This window comes from Zonotrichia leucophrys, chromosome 15, assembly GCF_028769735.1.
Source record: "Zonotrichia leucophrys gambelii isolate GWCS_2022_RI chromosome 15, RI_Zleu_2.0, whole genome shotgun sequence".
Lineage (NCBI taxonomy): Eukaryota > Metazoa > Chordata > Aves > Passeriformes > Passerellidae > Zonotrichia > Zonotrichia leucophrys.
This window is the reverse complement of record NC_088185.1, coordinates 1,960,623-1,976,735: the sequence shown is the minus strand read 5'-3', so window position 1 is coordinate 1,976,735 and position 16,113 is coordinate 1,960,623. Positions and strand designations below refer to the sequence as shown.

The window sequence follows — 16,113 nt, the reverse complement described above, 5'->3', positions numbered from 1 at the left end:
TAAACCAGCATTTATTAAATCCAAATGGGCACTTCATCTTACAGTAGCTTTCAATATAATCTATTTGATCTTTCAAAGTAGTTGGAAAATTATTTCAAGGGGAACTTTCACAGAACAAATTAACTTGAAAGAGGAGAACATTTTATACCCCAAAGAGGGAGGAAAGCAATTTCCTCAGTTTTCCCCTTTCTGGATTCCCCTCAGCCCAACTGCAGATGCTCAGATTTGCAGAGACAATCTGGGGCTGCTGTTGCCTGATCTTGGCAGGGATGCCAGAAGCCAGGGAAAGCAGAGGCACAGACTGGTGGGGCCATAAGGCCACAACCATGACAAGTTCTTCTTTGGGGGAGCTCCAGATTGCAGAGGAGACGAGAAGGAGCAGACTCATGCAAACTAAAAATGGTTTGCTCGAGCTGCAATTAAAAATCCACCTCTTAAAAGTTACCCTCTGTATTTTTAGAGGACTTTATTTCCTGCCTGTTACAGCTCTTCAAACTGCTTGTTAAGTCAGTGGATAAAAATAGCTCTGGGGCCATAACCTGCTCAGCAGATCCAGGCACCTGCCAGTTTTAAGAATCCAAACATTAAGGCAGTAAAGGGACACTGAGAGGGTGGAGCCCCAGCATAGATGGGTGTTGGGGTGTTCCACCAAGAGCTAAATCCATCACTTGGCAAACATGATGTCCCTGTTCTCTCTCCAGCAGCCCACTGTTTCCCTTTGGATTCATTCAACTCCTCCGAGCATTAAAGAGTCTGAACAAATTTCTTAAATTAACAGCAGGACACTAGGAATCTTCATCCAGTCTAAAAACCCTGTATGAATTTTCTTCATCAGACCAAAGAAAAAATGCTAATTTTCTCTGTCTCCATGCAGGTGGAGGCTGCAGGAACCAAACAGAGAATGAAGCTGAGAAGGACTAGGCATTTTGGGTCACGGGGGTGAGACAGCCAAAGGAAAACCAGACAAGTTTTCTGTATGAATGTCAAAAGGTTTGGAAGTAGCCTGCCAGAGCTATTTCATCCAAGGCCTGGATCACACCATTCCCTACAGCACACACTGCTGAAGGTTTCTGTCTCCACAGTCTGCTGTTCAACACTCCCTTAATGGCTGGCAAGTTTACCTGAGGAGTGCTAGCTTCACTATCCTAAGCTGTAGAGGGTAAAAAAAAAGGATTTTGAAAGGCTTCAGAAAAAGAGGATTATCTTGGTGTGCTCTTTCGGAGATCAGATATTTGTTTCATCCTTTTGGTGAGGTTATAATCTGTACATTCTTTCAGGTTTTCTCTAAGTTGATTTCTTCTTTTGGGCTGAATTACTGTTAAAGCCACACAGCACTGGGAGCCATAACACAAGAACTAAACCAGCACCCACCAGGTTTTCTTCCCCAGCTGCTCAGTGAGGAGGGAAGGGCTGAGGAATTCTTTGTCCTAATTTTAGAGGTGAGGAACCTGAGGCATGATGTGAGGACAAATATGTGATTTGGCCAACATCAGAAAACAGCCAATGGTCCTGAAAGCCTCATTTTGGTACCCAAGCAATAAAAGCCTCTCCTGCTTTAGTAATGATAGGGGTGTCTTTTTGATCTCTGCTATTCAGTGTTGGATTGCAGACAAGCCTTCCTCAGATGCCCATGAAAACTTTAAATCCCACTGAGCAATGCACAAACTCTGCTGGCAGATGCACACAGTGAGGAAATTGCCAGCACCCTGGGCACAACACAGGATCTGCCAAGAGCACAGACTTTAGCACCTCTCACTGGACACCTACTTCCTCCAGCACCCAAAAGCCTACACAGAGCCAACAACAACCAAACTCCAGACAGGAGCTACCCGCTGGCTCAGGACTGGGAGAAACCTCGGTTCACCTCTAACCACCTTGCTCAGCACAAGCAATCTTTGTCTGAGCTGAGAGCCACGGCCTGGCACTTCTCTCAGGTAACCTTCCAAGAGAGACAAAATCATCTGCTGCTCCATGTTTAACCCAGGCAGGTGGTTTTACCACAGGCTACTCAGTGGATGCTGTGTTCCACCCCAGAGGGGCTGGATTTCATTTATTTAAAATGAGGGTGGGGGAACAGACAAGGGAACGAAGCAATGCTTTTTTGATGTGTTTCCTGAAGGGATGTTGGGAAGCCCAGCTCACATCAGGGAGTCTCTTGTTCTCCTGCCATAATTAAAAAATAGCCCCCCTCTGCTTATCTGCACATCTCTGAGTAGTCTTTCCTAGAAGGCTGCAGAACTGACAAGAATATGACAAGACCCATTCCAGGAGAAGACATCCACCAAAGAGCTGCAGGCCATGATGTTAATTATAAAACTAGATGGCTGGAGCAGGTAAAGCTTTTCAGAACATCAGACATCTCTGCCCCAGTCAGGGAGAAGCAGTCATGCTAGCTCAGGGCATTTCAAAGGGAGCTGTGCAGGCACAGCCTCCAAGACTTTTGCTACAGCAAATTTTGAGGAAGGCTGTTGACAAGGAAGAGAACTGTAATAAATGGGTAACTCCTGTGACAAGGCCCAAAACTATTTATAGCAACCTTGAACTCCAGTGCTGGTTAAATCTACATGATGAAGAGACACCAAACAAGACATCCCTCCTCTTCAGGAGCTGGATTAATCCAGCAGAGCAGAAAGCATCCACAGGGAGCCTGATACTCCTGTACGCTGACCCAGGAAAGGGGCAGCACAGCACGAAGCTCAGCAGAGCCTGGAGAAAGTCTCTCCTCAGAGCATCTCTAGACATTTGCCCTTTTCCATTCCAGTGAGGAAAATCAAGTGAAACAAATTTGGAGAGCCTTAGACAGATAGGAACTCACCCAGAACATCTGTACGTGGGCCAAGGTTTTGCAGAAGAGGCTGATGATGCTTTGGGATGGGAATGCAGAGAGGCAGGGGCTGTGTAACACTGGAGGCATGGGGCTGGTGAGAGGCCAGCAGGCTGGGTGTGGATGGGATCAGGGAGCTGCCACGGGAGCAGCACTGCCATGCTAACAGCAGGAGCAGGGTGTGCAGGAGCAGCAGAGGTGCAGGAGCAGCAGAGGTGCAGGAGCAGCAGAGGCGCAGGAGCAGCAGAGGTGCAGGAGCAGCAGAGGTGCAGGAGCAGCAGAGGCGCAGGAGCAGCAGAGGTGCAGGAGCAGCAGAGGTGCAGGAGCAGCAGGGTGTGCAGGAGCAGCAGGGTGTGCAGGAGCAGCAGAGGTGCAGGAGCAGCAGGGTGTGCAGGAGCAGCAGGGTGTGCAGGAGCAGCAGGGTGTGCAGGAGCAGCAGGGTGTGCAGGAGCAGCAGAGGCGCAGGAGCAGCAGAGGCGCAGGAGCAGCAGAGGTGCAGGAGCAGCAGAGGTGCAGGAGCAGCAGAGGCGCAGGAGCAGCAGAGGTGCAGGAGCAGCAGAGGCGCAGGAGCAGCAGGGTGTGCAGGAGCAGCAGAGGTGCAGGAGCAGCAGAGGCGCAGGAGCAGCAGAGGTGCAGGAGCAGCAGAGGCGCAGGAGCAGCAGAGGCGCAGGAGCAGCAGAGGTGCAGGAGCAGCAGAGGTGCAGGAGCAGCAGAGGTGCAGGAGCAGCGTGTCCCTGGTGCAGCCCTTGGCAAGCTGCTGGAGGGAGGCAGGCTGCTCCTGCAGATGCAGAGGAGCTGTCAGGGGACAGAACACTCCTCCCAGCTCTGGCAGAGACCGTGCAGATGCTCTGGCCAAGGCACGTTTTAACAGCCCTGTGCCTCAGTTTCCCCAGCTGTAAGCTATTATAGGGATGTTTTGTGGCTGAACACAGCCCATACTCACAAAGCAAGCAGAGCTCTTTGGACAGATGATCCCAAGGAATATAAAGCATTTACTTGAGATTCTTTTCCTGTGCTTCTCTCTGATCTTTGATGCTGACACCTAAATAATTTACAACGTGAAGAAGGAAGGAAAAGACCAGAAGCAATCACACCAAAGCATCCAGCCTCCTCCAGGCATGGCCCAGGAGTTTTGGGGAAGGAAGGAATGTGCTCCCACCCCACCCCTTCATCAGTTCTTCTGCATGATGACATGCAAGTGCTTGTTGATCAGTTTATGGATCTGGGGACTGACAGACTTTGAAGTCAGAGCTTGGCATCCCCAGTTATATGCTAGGACTTGAAATGATCAAAGCTGCCAGCATTTTTGAGGCGTCATGAACGAGCTGCACTGGTAATGGGAGCTCAGAATTCAGGATTGGCTCCTAATCTCCCCAAGAGCGTCACAAGCATGAGCACACATTCTGTGGGCAATTTGGTGGCCTTTCAGTGTCTGCATTCCATGCTGTGAGCTGCAGAAGGAGGGCACACTACAGCACTGCACACATTGCACTACTTATCGCTGGTTCCTAGTGTGAAGGATGTATTCTGCAAGCAATTCTAGGCAGGATTTCCTACAAAGAGGCACTAATGACAACAAAAACGTTGGCTCAGCTTTCGGATTCCAGCTGGAGTTTGCAGATGTGGCAGACAGGGATAAATACCTTCTTGTTTTTTTCACAGGAGTGGCTCTTCTAGGTGGAGGGACTGTCTTTGTCACAGGGTCAGATCCTGGACAAGGGCTGCTTGGTGTCCTAGTGCTTTTTAAGTGAACATATCTGAGCTGGAGGAGAAAGAAAAGGAAGGTACAGAACAGCTCTGAAGGCACAACTGCCTCTCAGCAGTCAGTGTGACCCTCTTTCATGAGGCATCTGGGACACAGATATGAGCTGCTTCCAGTCTGATGTGGCTGGAAGGGGCAGAGGGCAGAATCCATGTGAGAAGTTTTACAACCTGTAGCCTGAGCGTCAATCCAGCAGCCTACATGATCTGTGTGTAGTGCACAGGTATAAATCAAACTCCTGAATATGAGTTTTCTTTGATTAACATGTCCAACAACTTCCTTGCATTCCTTGCAGTGCTCTTTGAAATTTGAACAAGCAAAGCTCTGTCCCAGCAGTGCCATTAAATTTCCTGGTGCAGAGAGGAGCAGCAGGAATGCAGGCTGGTCAAACAGCCTTTTGATAGGCCAGACTGAGCTCAGAAATGCTGCCTGAGTGCAAGCTCCAGCCATGTGCCCGGCCTGCTCTGAGGTCCTGATGTCCTCCTGGGGAGGACTGTGTGTGACAGCAGACCAGACCCTGGTCCTTCCCTGAGCGGCTGCCCTTCAATTCCAGTCTTGCAGATTGTCGTACATACAGAGCCCCAAATTCACACCATCATCCACCACCAGGAAGATATTTGGCGTGCCAAGAGCCTAATTCTGAGTTGTCACATTCTGTGTTACCCCTGTGACCAAAACTCTCCGGTGGTTTTTCTGGATTAATACATATTAACCAAGAGCTGTGAATTCCCAGACTCCCCAAGCACTAATTCAGCCTGTAAATGAGCCAGGCAAGGGATCACTGAGACATTACCACAAACACCCTTGGAGCTCTTGCACACCTCATGAGTACAGCTTATCAGTGTCTGTCTTAACTAGGAAGCAGTTATAGGCTGTGAAATTCACATCACATATCCTGTTCCTGAGAAACTGCTCTTGGCCCAGAAGTTAGTTCAAAGGCACTCAACTCTCATGCTTGAAATTCAAGACCACCTCTCTGATTTCCCTCCACCACATGGTGAGAGGATCAAGTTCACCCTTTGCTGGGATTTACTTTTTTTTTTTTACTGAAAAACCATAAAAGACTGACATGCTGTTCACAGAGATGTCACAGCTCTGGACTCACCCTGGGCTTGTTGCAAGGAGGCCTAAAGCTTTACAATGCCCAACACCAGTGCAGTCATCTGCTTGAGAGAACTGATTATAATAAGTCAGACTCTACCAAAACCAGGAAGACTCTATTTGTCTAAATAGAAAGGTTTCTGAGAGCACTCAAAGACCAGAGTTAGTATGAAAATAGAGCAGATATCTGACTTGGCTGGGTCAGTTATAAGTGGAGCTCAGTTTTCTGATGCCTCAGACCCACAGAAACTGCAATAAATCCCCCCAGGTCCCAGTGTGCTCAGACCTAGACCTACCCCAGGTCTCAGCCAGCAATTCTGTGGTGTTTGGAATGGCAGCAGCTCCCACATTTTTGCAGTGCAGAGCCTCGGTTCAACACCTCGAGCGCCAATGGAGACACAGGTGCACACACATCTCTACAGTTCACTATTCATGGGCCTCTTGTGTTCCTGACTGGGGCACTGAGTGATAATTTTACACCTGCTAACAATTCAACAAGGCATTAATAATCCAAGAGTCACGTGCCCAGCTGGCACTCAGAGTTGGGCAAGATCATAATTTACAGCGATGGGCAGTATCACTCCCTCTCCCTTTCACCTGAAAGCTTTAAATACACACTTTGGCTGGAAAACCTTGAAGAATTTCAGGTTTTTTGAATCAGAACTGAAATCAGAATTGCTTTCATCAGGCAGCATCAAACTAAAAAGGTCATTCAGAAGTCTTGTGTGATTTAATAAATGTATATAATTTAACTGCCTGGGTTTCTTATTCGTGAAGTTAATTGCTGTATTTTAATTTTCTTGCCATTTCTTAACTAAAAGCATTCTTGTTCTTTATGAGTCAGTCAGCAGGTGTACACATAACTTTATGTCAACATCTGATTACTACTTATTGCTCATTTAACTCAGCAAAATATAAAAATTGGACCATGTCTCTAGGAAAATAAATAAAAGGAGAATGTTGTGGAGTTAGAGCAGAGGTTTTTTTTTTTTAAATCAAAACAGGAGAGGTTTTCTTGAATATTTTTTCCAAGCACTGTTGTTATAGGTGTTTCCTGAGGAAGTGACGGACTTCCCCCCATTCCATGACTTGCACCCTCGAGTTTCTATTTTTTTTTTCTTTAAGCACAGAGTCCAAGAGGTACAAGCAGGCCAGCACAGTGGACAGTTATTTCACTTTGCTGCTAGAATGAACTGATAGGAAAAGAACCAGACTTTTTGTACTGTGGTAAAGCAAAGCAGGGCATAGAGGCAGTAGTGTACTTAAGGTTCTGCACCTGACCCACACACTGCCCCAGTTCAGGTGGAGGGAACTGGATTTCTACAGTTGGTTTAGCTCTTTTACAGGGAGGAGCAGCTCATAAAGACAGAGCTTCAGGCGTGTTAAAAGCTTTAGAGAAAGGCAGGTTCAGATCAGCAGTGAGCTCTAACCCACATGTGCAGATATGTAGATTATCCTCTAAAATTAACACCCAGGATGGTGCTGGTAGGTTTGTTAAGAAAAGGAGAGAAGCCTTAGGCAGCTGTGCTGATGCAGCTATTGCGACTTAGTCACTAAAAAAATTATTATTTGACTTCTCCTTCTGTACACGGGTTTAACTCTACAGTACCACACCTCAGCTCAGAGGCTTCACTGCATTTCAAGTTCAGCCAGAAACAGCTTCAGTAGGAGCACAGGCAGATCCAGGGCACAGGCAAAATGTTCCCTCTAGGACTTTGTTGCTGTGACATTCTCAGCAGTCACTGTCCATCTGCTGTTGCTTTTCCTCCCCTCATCTTCCTCCTCTTCAAAAACCAGCATGGCCCATTTCCCCTGCCTTTGCAAACACCTCTCCCAGACATTTACAGTGCAATATTTAGTAATGGGAAGTTGCTTCTTTGGCAAGTTTCCAAGCTGCTAAATGAGAAGTGCTGCAGGAAGGCGATGCTTTCTCCCATTGGGTTAACACCCTTCCCCTCAACTGTGCACAGGGAGCCTTGAAGCCAAGTCTTGTTTCTTGGATACTCTGAGTAACAAGAGCTCATAGAAAAGCTCTTGCAAGGTATAAACATTGGTTTTCTTGCATAGAAGATTCCACTTAGGCCCAATGCGGAGTACGTCCAGGCAGAGCACAGGCCCTGGTGCCAGCTTTATGTGTCCTTAGCTGAGAGCTGTCCATGGAACAGACCAAAGTGTCAGCAGTACAGAGAAGCACTAAGCTGTAAATCAGGGTAAAAAGCAAAACTGATCTCAACTTTGTGTGCAGACACAAAAGTGGGTAGCAAAGCTGCCCCCTGGTTTTACACTGACACACCTGCTGCCAGTTCAGCATAGTGACTCCAGATTGGCACCACATTCCTGAGAAAACAATCAAGGCAGCAGCCTCCACCTCAGTAGAGGCTGCTAGTTAATCAGAACAGGGGCAGCACATTTTGGGAAACAGACTTCCATGGGCTTTTACCATTGTTCCTTAGCCAGCATTGATCAGAGAACTAAAAAAGGTTGCCAAGTCCTCAAAAGATTTTAGTGTGAGAGATGCAGACCACATGTGCTGGATGGTAAACAGCTCTTGAGGATCAGAATAAAAAGGTCTTTATAGTCCAAGCAAACAAAAGTAAATTCCAGAATCTAAATGAAATAGAACTTTTCAAAAGCCTGAGGCTACCAAGATTTCAGAGCTGAAAGTGTAAGCTTGTTTGTTCCTTAGAAAGACTAAAGCACACCACGTTATCAAGAGAGGTGACCCTGTGCTGTTCCCAGCAGGGCAGCAGTGTCCTTTGATTCTCATCTCATTTCCAAGCACCCATCTGAGCACAGTCAGTCCATGATATTGCTTGAGCCTCCTATAAAAGCTGCATGTAGCTGGTTACTTGTAAGAGGGTAGGCAGCAGAGAGGAATATTGTCAATAAAGCAAATACCATTTATACCATTTACTGAATACAGCAATCCAGCCTAAGCCACACCACCAGAAACACAGAGAAAGCTTTGAAATACTTTGCTTTTCTCCTTTAAAAACGTGTGTGCTAAACCAGAGCTGAAAGAAGGAAAGAGTTTACTTTTGGGGATCACAAATCTGAGGACCAAGTAAAATCACACAGATTGAAAAGGAGTGCAATTTAGCCATTACAGACTGGTGCTGCTGGGTATGTAGAATTGTTCCACAAAGACCCTTGGCCCTGTTTCAAGCATCCTCAGAAGCACATCAGTGAAGCTTTGTGCAAAAGACTGCCTAGAATTTTAACCCAGTTGGGAACTGAAGGCTCCTGCAGGATAAATCCCCAGGCAAACGTCCCACTTGGCCCTGGGACACACTGCCTCTGTGAAGGCTGATGAATGCCTGCAGCTTTGAGGTTAGACAGATTTGGTTTATTTAAACTAAAGTTTTGGCTGCTGCAGCATAAACCTACTACTGCTCATGCAGTCCTCGGGCTGTGCAGGGCTGCTCCCCCCACTTCAGCACAACTGCTGCCAGCAGCTGCTCTGCTTCCTCCCAGAGTGTCTGCTCTCTGCAGATGGCTCTGCAGCACCCCTGCCATGGAGCAGCATGAAATGCAGCCTGGCAGCCTCCTGCAGCACCCCTGCCATGGAGCAGCATGAAATGCAGCCTGGCAGCCTCCTCCTGCCCAAACCCCTCCTTCCCTGGCCCACTGCTGAGGGCTTTCCCCCCATCTCAGTTTCTCTCCCAGCGCATTAACCAGCCCCGCCTCGCTGGTTCCAGTGAGGCTGCTCTGTTTATCCCAGGATGAACACACACATCCAATCTGTTCAGCAAGTCTCAGCAGCCCTGGCAAAGCAGGCCTCCATCTGGAGTGTCCATCTTTGCTCTGGAGGAGCAGAGAAGTGACGACAAACTTGGGCAAAGGAGAGCCAAAACCATCTGAACATCTGAACATCACCCCTTCTAGCTACCACACGGGTCAGCAGCCAACATGTATGACCTGAATCACTTGGCTTCTGCTTTTTTTGGGTGTTTTTTTGGTAATTCAGGAAAATTCTTGGGATTTAAATATCCAGTCTCTACCAGGGAACTTAGTTCATGTGGGCAGAGTCAGCCCAAATCAGGTGCAAGATAAAGCACAGGACATGGGAAATGCAATGTCAGCAGAGAGGCTGGAAAAGATGTTTTGAGATTAGAGATGCTTTGACACTTGAAGCTCATCCCACCTCACACAATCCACACTGGTACCACATAGAAAATACAGAGAGAAGGCAACGTCCCTCTCCCTCTCCAAATCCTTAAAAAATACACAAACCAACGATGAGAGAGTCCACAAATTTGAAAAGCTTGTAAAGCAGAACCAACACTTTAGTTCTTTTATGGCCCTATGGGTAAACAGAAGAAGCATGGTTCACCTTGAGCCTCTTTTATTCCCCTTAAGAAATTCTTTCCAGTGCTGTTTTACAGGTTTGCACAGCCTTGCAATGAACAGACACCCCACAGCAAACCAGGCATTTAAAAAACACACTAAGCTACCATGAAGTAAATTACTGCCTTAACAGCCAGGCACCTACAGGTATAATTGGGTTTCATTTGAAGAACAAATTAAAGCAATGCGCATATTAGCTGTGAGTCTGCAAGGGGGCAGAAAAAGACAGTCTGGAAACTTTCCAAAGTGCACAAGATTAAAGAAGCCCTGCCAGAACAGCTCCCAGGGGACAGCAGTCACACCAAGGGGGACCAGCTCCCACACCCAGCTCCATCTGCATGCTGGCTCCCATCAGAGGGGCTGGGGAGGCTGCACTTGAACCATAAACTCCAAAGCAGGGGAAAATTTGGGTCAACAAGAACATTGTCAGGGACAGAAAAGACCAGGGCAGGGTGAGCAGTTGGATAGTTACTGCAGTTGTTGGGTCATAATGCTCTTTTCCTTCATGCCCTTTTCCTAAAGCCCAGGGGCAGCCATACAGAATTCCCTCTCCTAGTATCAAATCCAGCACTTCAGTATATTTTAGGGCTTTACTAGTACCTATAACTTCTGTTAAATCCCAAGTTCCAAAGGCTTAAGTGGGAAAAACATAACTCCAAAACACTCACCAAAAATTTCTTACAAAAAGTACTTCACCACAGTGACAGCATGTCTCAGGCCAGTTTCCTCAGATACAAAACTGTTGCTACTGCAGGAATATTTGACTAGATCCAGAGTCTCCTCAAAGGAATAGAACTTCTTTCCTTACTAGCTTAGCCTCCTTTACTCACATCTCTGCTTGCCATCTTTTTGCTGCTGCTGAAGAGGAGAGCAAAGGATGAAAATAATCAACCAGCTGAAAGGGAAAATAAGTAACAGCCATGCAGGGCTTCAAAGTTAAGCAAGGAAGTAATTAGTGGAACAGCTGAAAGAGGAAGGCCTCAAGAAAAGGCAAAATGGTAAAAGAGTCAGATGAAAGTAGGGAGAGATAATGAAGAGACTATTAGCAGCTTCAAGGCTGGTCTTGGAAGTTATCCTCCAGGTATTTTTTTTCCACCTTGTCCCTGGGGAAGTGCCTTTCCTTCAAACCACTTTAATTTCTGAACTCTGTCCTGCTCCCTGTCCACAGCCAGGGGCCAGATCTAACTGCTGCTTTCCCTCTTCTCACTGTGAACACCACTGAAAGTCTCAGCACTCGCCTTGCCCAGACAAAGCACCTGGATTTCAGCTGTGCAAGCCAGTCTGAGCTGGGCAGGGAGTGTTCTCTGAACAGCCCTGCTCAGTCCTGCCCTGAAGAAGGGCACAGTCAGACCTCTGGAGCAGGGGAACAACTTGACATGAAATCCTGCTGGAGCACTGCAGAGGGAGGCTTGGTTGGTGTCAGCTCAGAACATGAGACTGTAATAATATTTGCCCTCGGTTCAACTTCATATACTATGTACAAAAGCCTCTGTTTGAATGAAGGAATGGCCAGGGAAACATGAACTGAGAAGAGCCAAGAAACTCAAAGCAAAGTCCCAACTCTTTTTGTCTGGAAATCTAACTGTTTTGGAAAGAAACAAAAACACACTGAAGGTAGACAAGGAAAGCTCAAAACACATTTCTTTCTGAATTTTCTCAACTTTCCTTGATGATATTTAAGAAGGAGAGAGCAAGCACATGTGTGTTCCACAGAAAGAGTTCAAAAATATGCCTCTTTTTTTTCCTCATTCAGGGAACCAGTCTGGCTGTCAGAGCAGCCTTGGTCTCCTGGATAAATAAAATCATAGTGTTTTTTCATAGCCTGCAGGGTGGGAAGTAAAAAAGCAGCAGTCAGGCAATCCAGGCTTCACCCTGCCCCAGTTTTGACCTAGAGAAGCCACTTGCTCACATGGCTCAGGAACAGCAATGAGGGGACGTGTGCCACTGCTTCTGCAGCCATCTAAACCAGAATGCCTTCAGCATTCCCTGACCCACCTTTGCTTTGTACATTTTGAGGGTTGCTGTGCTGCACATTGAATGCCAGGGCCTTTAGTGGCACCAGATCCAGGAAAAAAATATAAACTGATTGTCAAGAGAGGAGTAAACCTGGTCCAAGGCTAGAGGGATGCCAGGATATAGTAAAGTTTCTCTCCATCCCTCACCTAGCCCACGTTGCTTTCAGCACAGCATTCAGATAACAGCCTTGGAAGTTGTTTCTGCCACTGATAAGACAGACTGGTCCACTGAGAGATTTTTGAGCCTGTACATACCATGAAATATTTTGGTTTGGTCATATGAATGCTGGTTACCAAAGCTTTCTGGGCAACAAAGACCAGTGCAGCAGTGCTGAAGCAACAATATTGAGGATTTTCCAGTTGACTGTGTTTTTCCAAATGTGTTTGAGAAGGTCCAGGCAGGCTTACCTGCCCCAGACACTACCCCTTTCTCCTTGAGGTGTATTTACCCAGATGGCAGGTGTTTTATATTTCAGAAAACATTCAAGAAGGAAAACATTTGTACAGGCAGGTTCACCTCAGAGGACTTATTTTCTTTCTCCCTTTTTTGTGGGAATAAAGAGCCTTGCAGCAGACCCTGGAGCTACTCACTAGCTAACCCTGTGAGCACGTGAGGCCACGCAGAGCCGAGGCACAGGTGGGGGACATCTGTGCTGCCAGGTCCAGGCAGGCACTGTGCTGGGGCATTGGCACTGCTAGGCTGAGGCAGGACGGTGACACCATGGATACCTTGTCCAACAATCCAGATGTGACTTAGCTATGCACACAAGAAGCAGCTCCATACGGCTGCTTGTATGATTTAATTTTATTTATTTATTTTTTTAATGCCAAAGGAAAGGCCCTCAGCCTTGTGGCCTCTGGATGGGCTGCAAAGGGCAGGTGACCTGAGTCAGCTGCAGCATCCTGATGGACTCAGTAATGTGTCACCAACCCATGAGGCATCAGACTCTGCCAGACTTCTCCAGACACCTGCTGCTCCCCACAGACAGAGGGAAGAAAGAGCCAGTCCTGAAACAGGCTGAGCCTCAAGCAGATCTGGCCAGGAAAGCCAGTAAAGCTGAGAGTGCTGTGACCCGAAAGGCTACAATTATTCACAACAGTCCCTTTGCTAACTGGGCATCTTCTGCATGAGGGTTTGTCAAAAGCCTGCTGCTCCTTTCAGGAGAGGGAGCCAAACCCCAAGCAGAGAACCAAGGCCAGCAGTGCCAGGCCTGTGCCAAGCAGCCCCAGCATACCTGAGAGCAGTGAGCAGAGCAGTGGAGGTGGCAGCCAGCTTCAGCTGAACCCACAGCACAGCCTGGGAGGGCAGGGCAGGGTCAGACGCAGTCCAGTCAGCACCCAGCAAGGTCAAGGAACATCCAAGGTCAAGACAAGAACTGTCAACGATTTAGGGACCACATCAGCTAAGGCCATGAGCAGCCATCCCTACAGCGCTGCTTGGAGAGAGGGGAGAGCCTCAGGTCCGAGCTGAGCTGGATTCAAGGGCCCACCCCATAGGAGGAGTTTGGGTGGAGACCCCAGGTGAGGCTCTCAGGGCCATCAGGGACCGTTGATGCCCTCAGGGCTAATGACCACCCCAGGTGTGGCTAATCAGGGCAGGGACAGCAACGGTACAAGAAGGAAAACAAATTTCAGTTCTTGTGATGGCAGTTTGTGCTATAAGCAACTAAAGAAGGGTTTCTTTATGCAAGGATGTATGAAAAAGATTTTCTTATGTGAAGGGTTATTTTCTTATATTAATTAATCCTGCTCTCTGCCAAAGTCTGCTGCAAAAGAGCAGGATGTCCTCTGGAAAAATGAAGCACAGAGAGATTCCCATGACCCAGCTAGTCCAGCCACCTGAGATCCCAGTCCAGTGCTCTGCTACATCACGTTGCCTTTAATTTCATTTACACATTGCTCCCCATTCTTATAAGCCAAGATGTAGAATCTAAAATTGTCTCCTATGTTTGCTGAAGTTTGGAAACTGGAAGCAAGTCCTGTAACTGCAGCCTATGTCTAAAGAGCCAACTCATTTGTCTTGTCAGTAGCTTCTTTCTTTTGATCTCCAGAGCTTTTCACAGTTCAGTTGCTTTCCAGAGATGACTTGTTGCAGTTTGCTTTGGTTTGAACCAGGCTTTGAAACTAGTGACCAGGATGCACAGCACTTCTGCACAAGATCTTGAGGAAACAGCAGGATAATTTATCACACAAACTACCAGTATTCAAAGGATAACATCTTTTCAGCAGAAGTCTCTTTTCTTCAAAGGAAAAAATGCATTTTGCTTTGTGAACTTGCGTTTTTACAGATACACATATAACAAATATTTATTTTACACCCGCCATGCCTGTGGCATGATGTCTGTGTGTAGAAAGGTCAAATGAAAGGTGGCTGCTCCCAGCCCTGTGCAGTTTAGAGCAGATTGTGAGATGCCCTGTGGAAGCAGCGAGGGCTGGCCTCCCGCTGGGCAGTGCTGGAGCAGGGCAGACAGCACGCCAGCATCTGACACGGGAATGGAACCTGTGGGAATGATCTGGCAGCGAGGAGGCTGCAGGGGAAACAAGCTCAGGCAGATGATTAGAAAGACATGAACGGCCTGGAATGGCCTGGATGTCCATGGTAATGATCCCGGTCCCATCCTTCCCTCCACACGTTCCTTGGATCAGCTCCCTCACTGGGATCCTAAGGAAAGCCGTGTCTTTACACAAAGTGCCTTCTTCTGTGTGCTAGGACAATGGAAATGGATCACAGCTCTTGCTGGAATTAGTCCTAAGGTGGGAACTCAGCCATTCTGGAGCACAGATGGGGTCAGGTCAGGTTTTTCCCTACAAACAGGAGAAGCCATGTGGTTTTCGTATAATTTGGAACGTTTTCTTACAGAATGAAGATTGATTAGATGCCTGGAGTTCCCCAGAAACAATGTTGATAGTGTTAGCAGCCTGCACACCACAAGAACCCATTCATAAAAAAAAAATCCTCATTTTTAAATTTTTTTTTTTAACTTTATGTTCTTGGAAAAAGAAGCTTATTGAGTAACTATCAGAGTTCCTCTTTCATCACCTTGTCATAAATCCCACAGCCTCTGAATTCCTTTAACAATCTCTCAGTTAAATTGTGACCTGCCTATTCTAATAAATAAACCTTTTTTTTCTTCCCCCCCAAAAAAAGCTGGAAACATCCAAGCAGTTGCTCCCCCTTGCCCTTGCCCTGAGTTCTACTAATTGAGACATCAAAGCAGATGGAAAATCAAGGTTGTGCCGTACAATCCCTGGGCATTAACCTTTCTGTTTAGACCATTTGCAAACAGGGCAATTAACTCTTGCCAACATAGATCCCCCTCTGAAGTTTCAGCCATACATTCTTCTATCACTGTTGATGTGAAGCATGGAACAGCTGCTGCCTTTTACCCTGAGGTGGCTGTTCCCTGAGGGGAGGGGAAGTGTTCCTGGGTGTATTTTTGACATCCCATCCCAACCCAGTTCCAAACCTAACTCATGGTGCTGCTGTAAGGTGTGGAGGCTTTTTATAATCTTCACAAACACTGAGAGAGAAATTTGATACCGACAGGTAAATTTGATACTGCAGACTGACAAGGCTGGAGTTGATATTGCTGTAAAAGGTGAATTAAAGAAAAAACTACCTAAAATTCATAGATCACGAGATTGCACTTAAACCATTATCCCTGGGCAGATAGGAAGCAGTGTCATCTTAGCTCCATTGCATTGGGGCTTTGCTTCCTTATGGAGCCCTGCAGATAATTTAAACATTTCAAAGAAACACAAGAACATGTGCATGAGGGCTGTTCTGTGCTCTGCATTTGCCCCACCCTAAACTAAATCAGAAAGCTCAGCTATGGAGCAATGTGTAATTCACACTGTGCCTCATGGATGTAAACATTTCACTGACATCCTGAGAAAAGATGATGCCAGGCCTCCCTAGGGCCCCCAAGGATCCACAGCATTTTTGTAGCTGGTTGGACACGGTAACATATGTGTACCCATGTTATATGGAGCAAACAGGATGCATAAATGAGTGTTGCCCTTGGGCAAGAACAAATCAGGTGGTGCTTGTTTTCTCCCTAATT

At 47.0% G+C, this 16,113-nt stretch overlaps 1 long non-coding RNA gene across 1 annotated transcript in view; it reads right to left on the bottom strand.

Moving 5' to 3' along the window:
* Positions 1–13,526, bottom strand: part of LOC135454749 (uncharacterized) — a 71,000-nt gene extending 57,474 nt beyond the window's left edge. Inside the window, exon 1 of the long non-coding RNA XR_010442193.1 lies at positions 13,285–13,526. This is a non-coding gene — a long non-coding RNA (uncharacterized LOC135454749). The remainder of the gene's footprint in view (positions 1–13,284) is intronic.
* Positions 13,527–16,113: the final 2,587 nt, after the last annotated feature.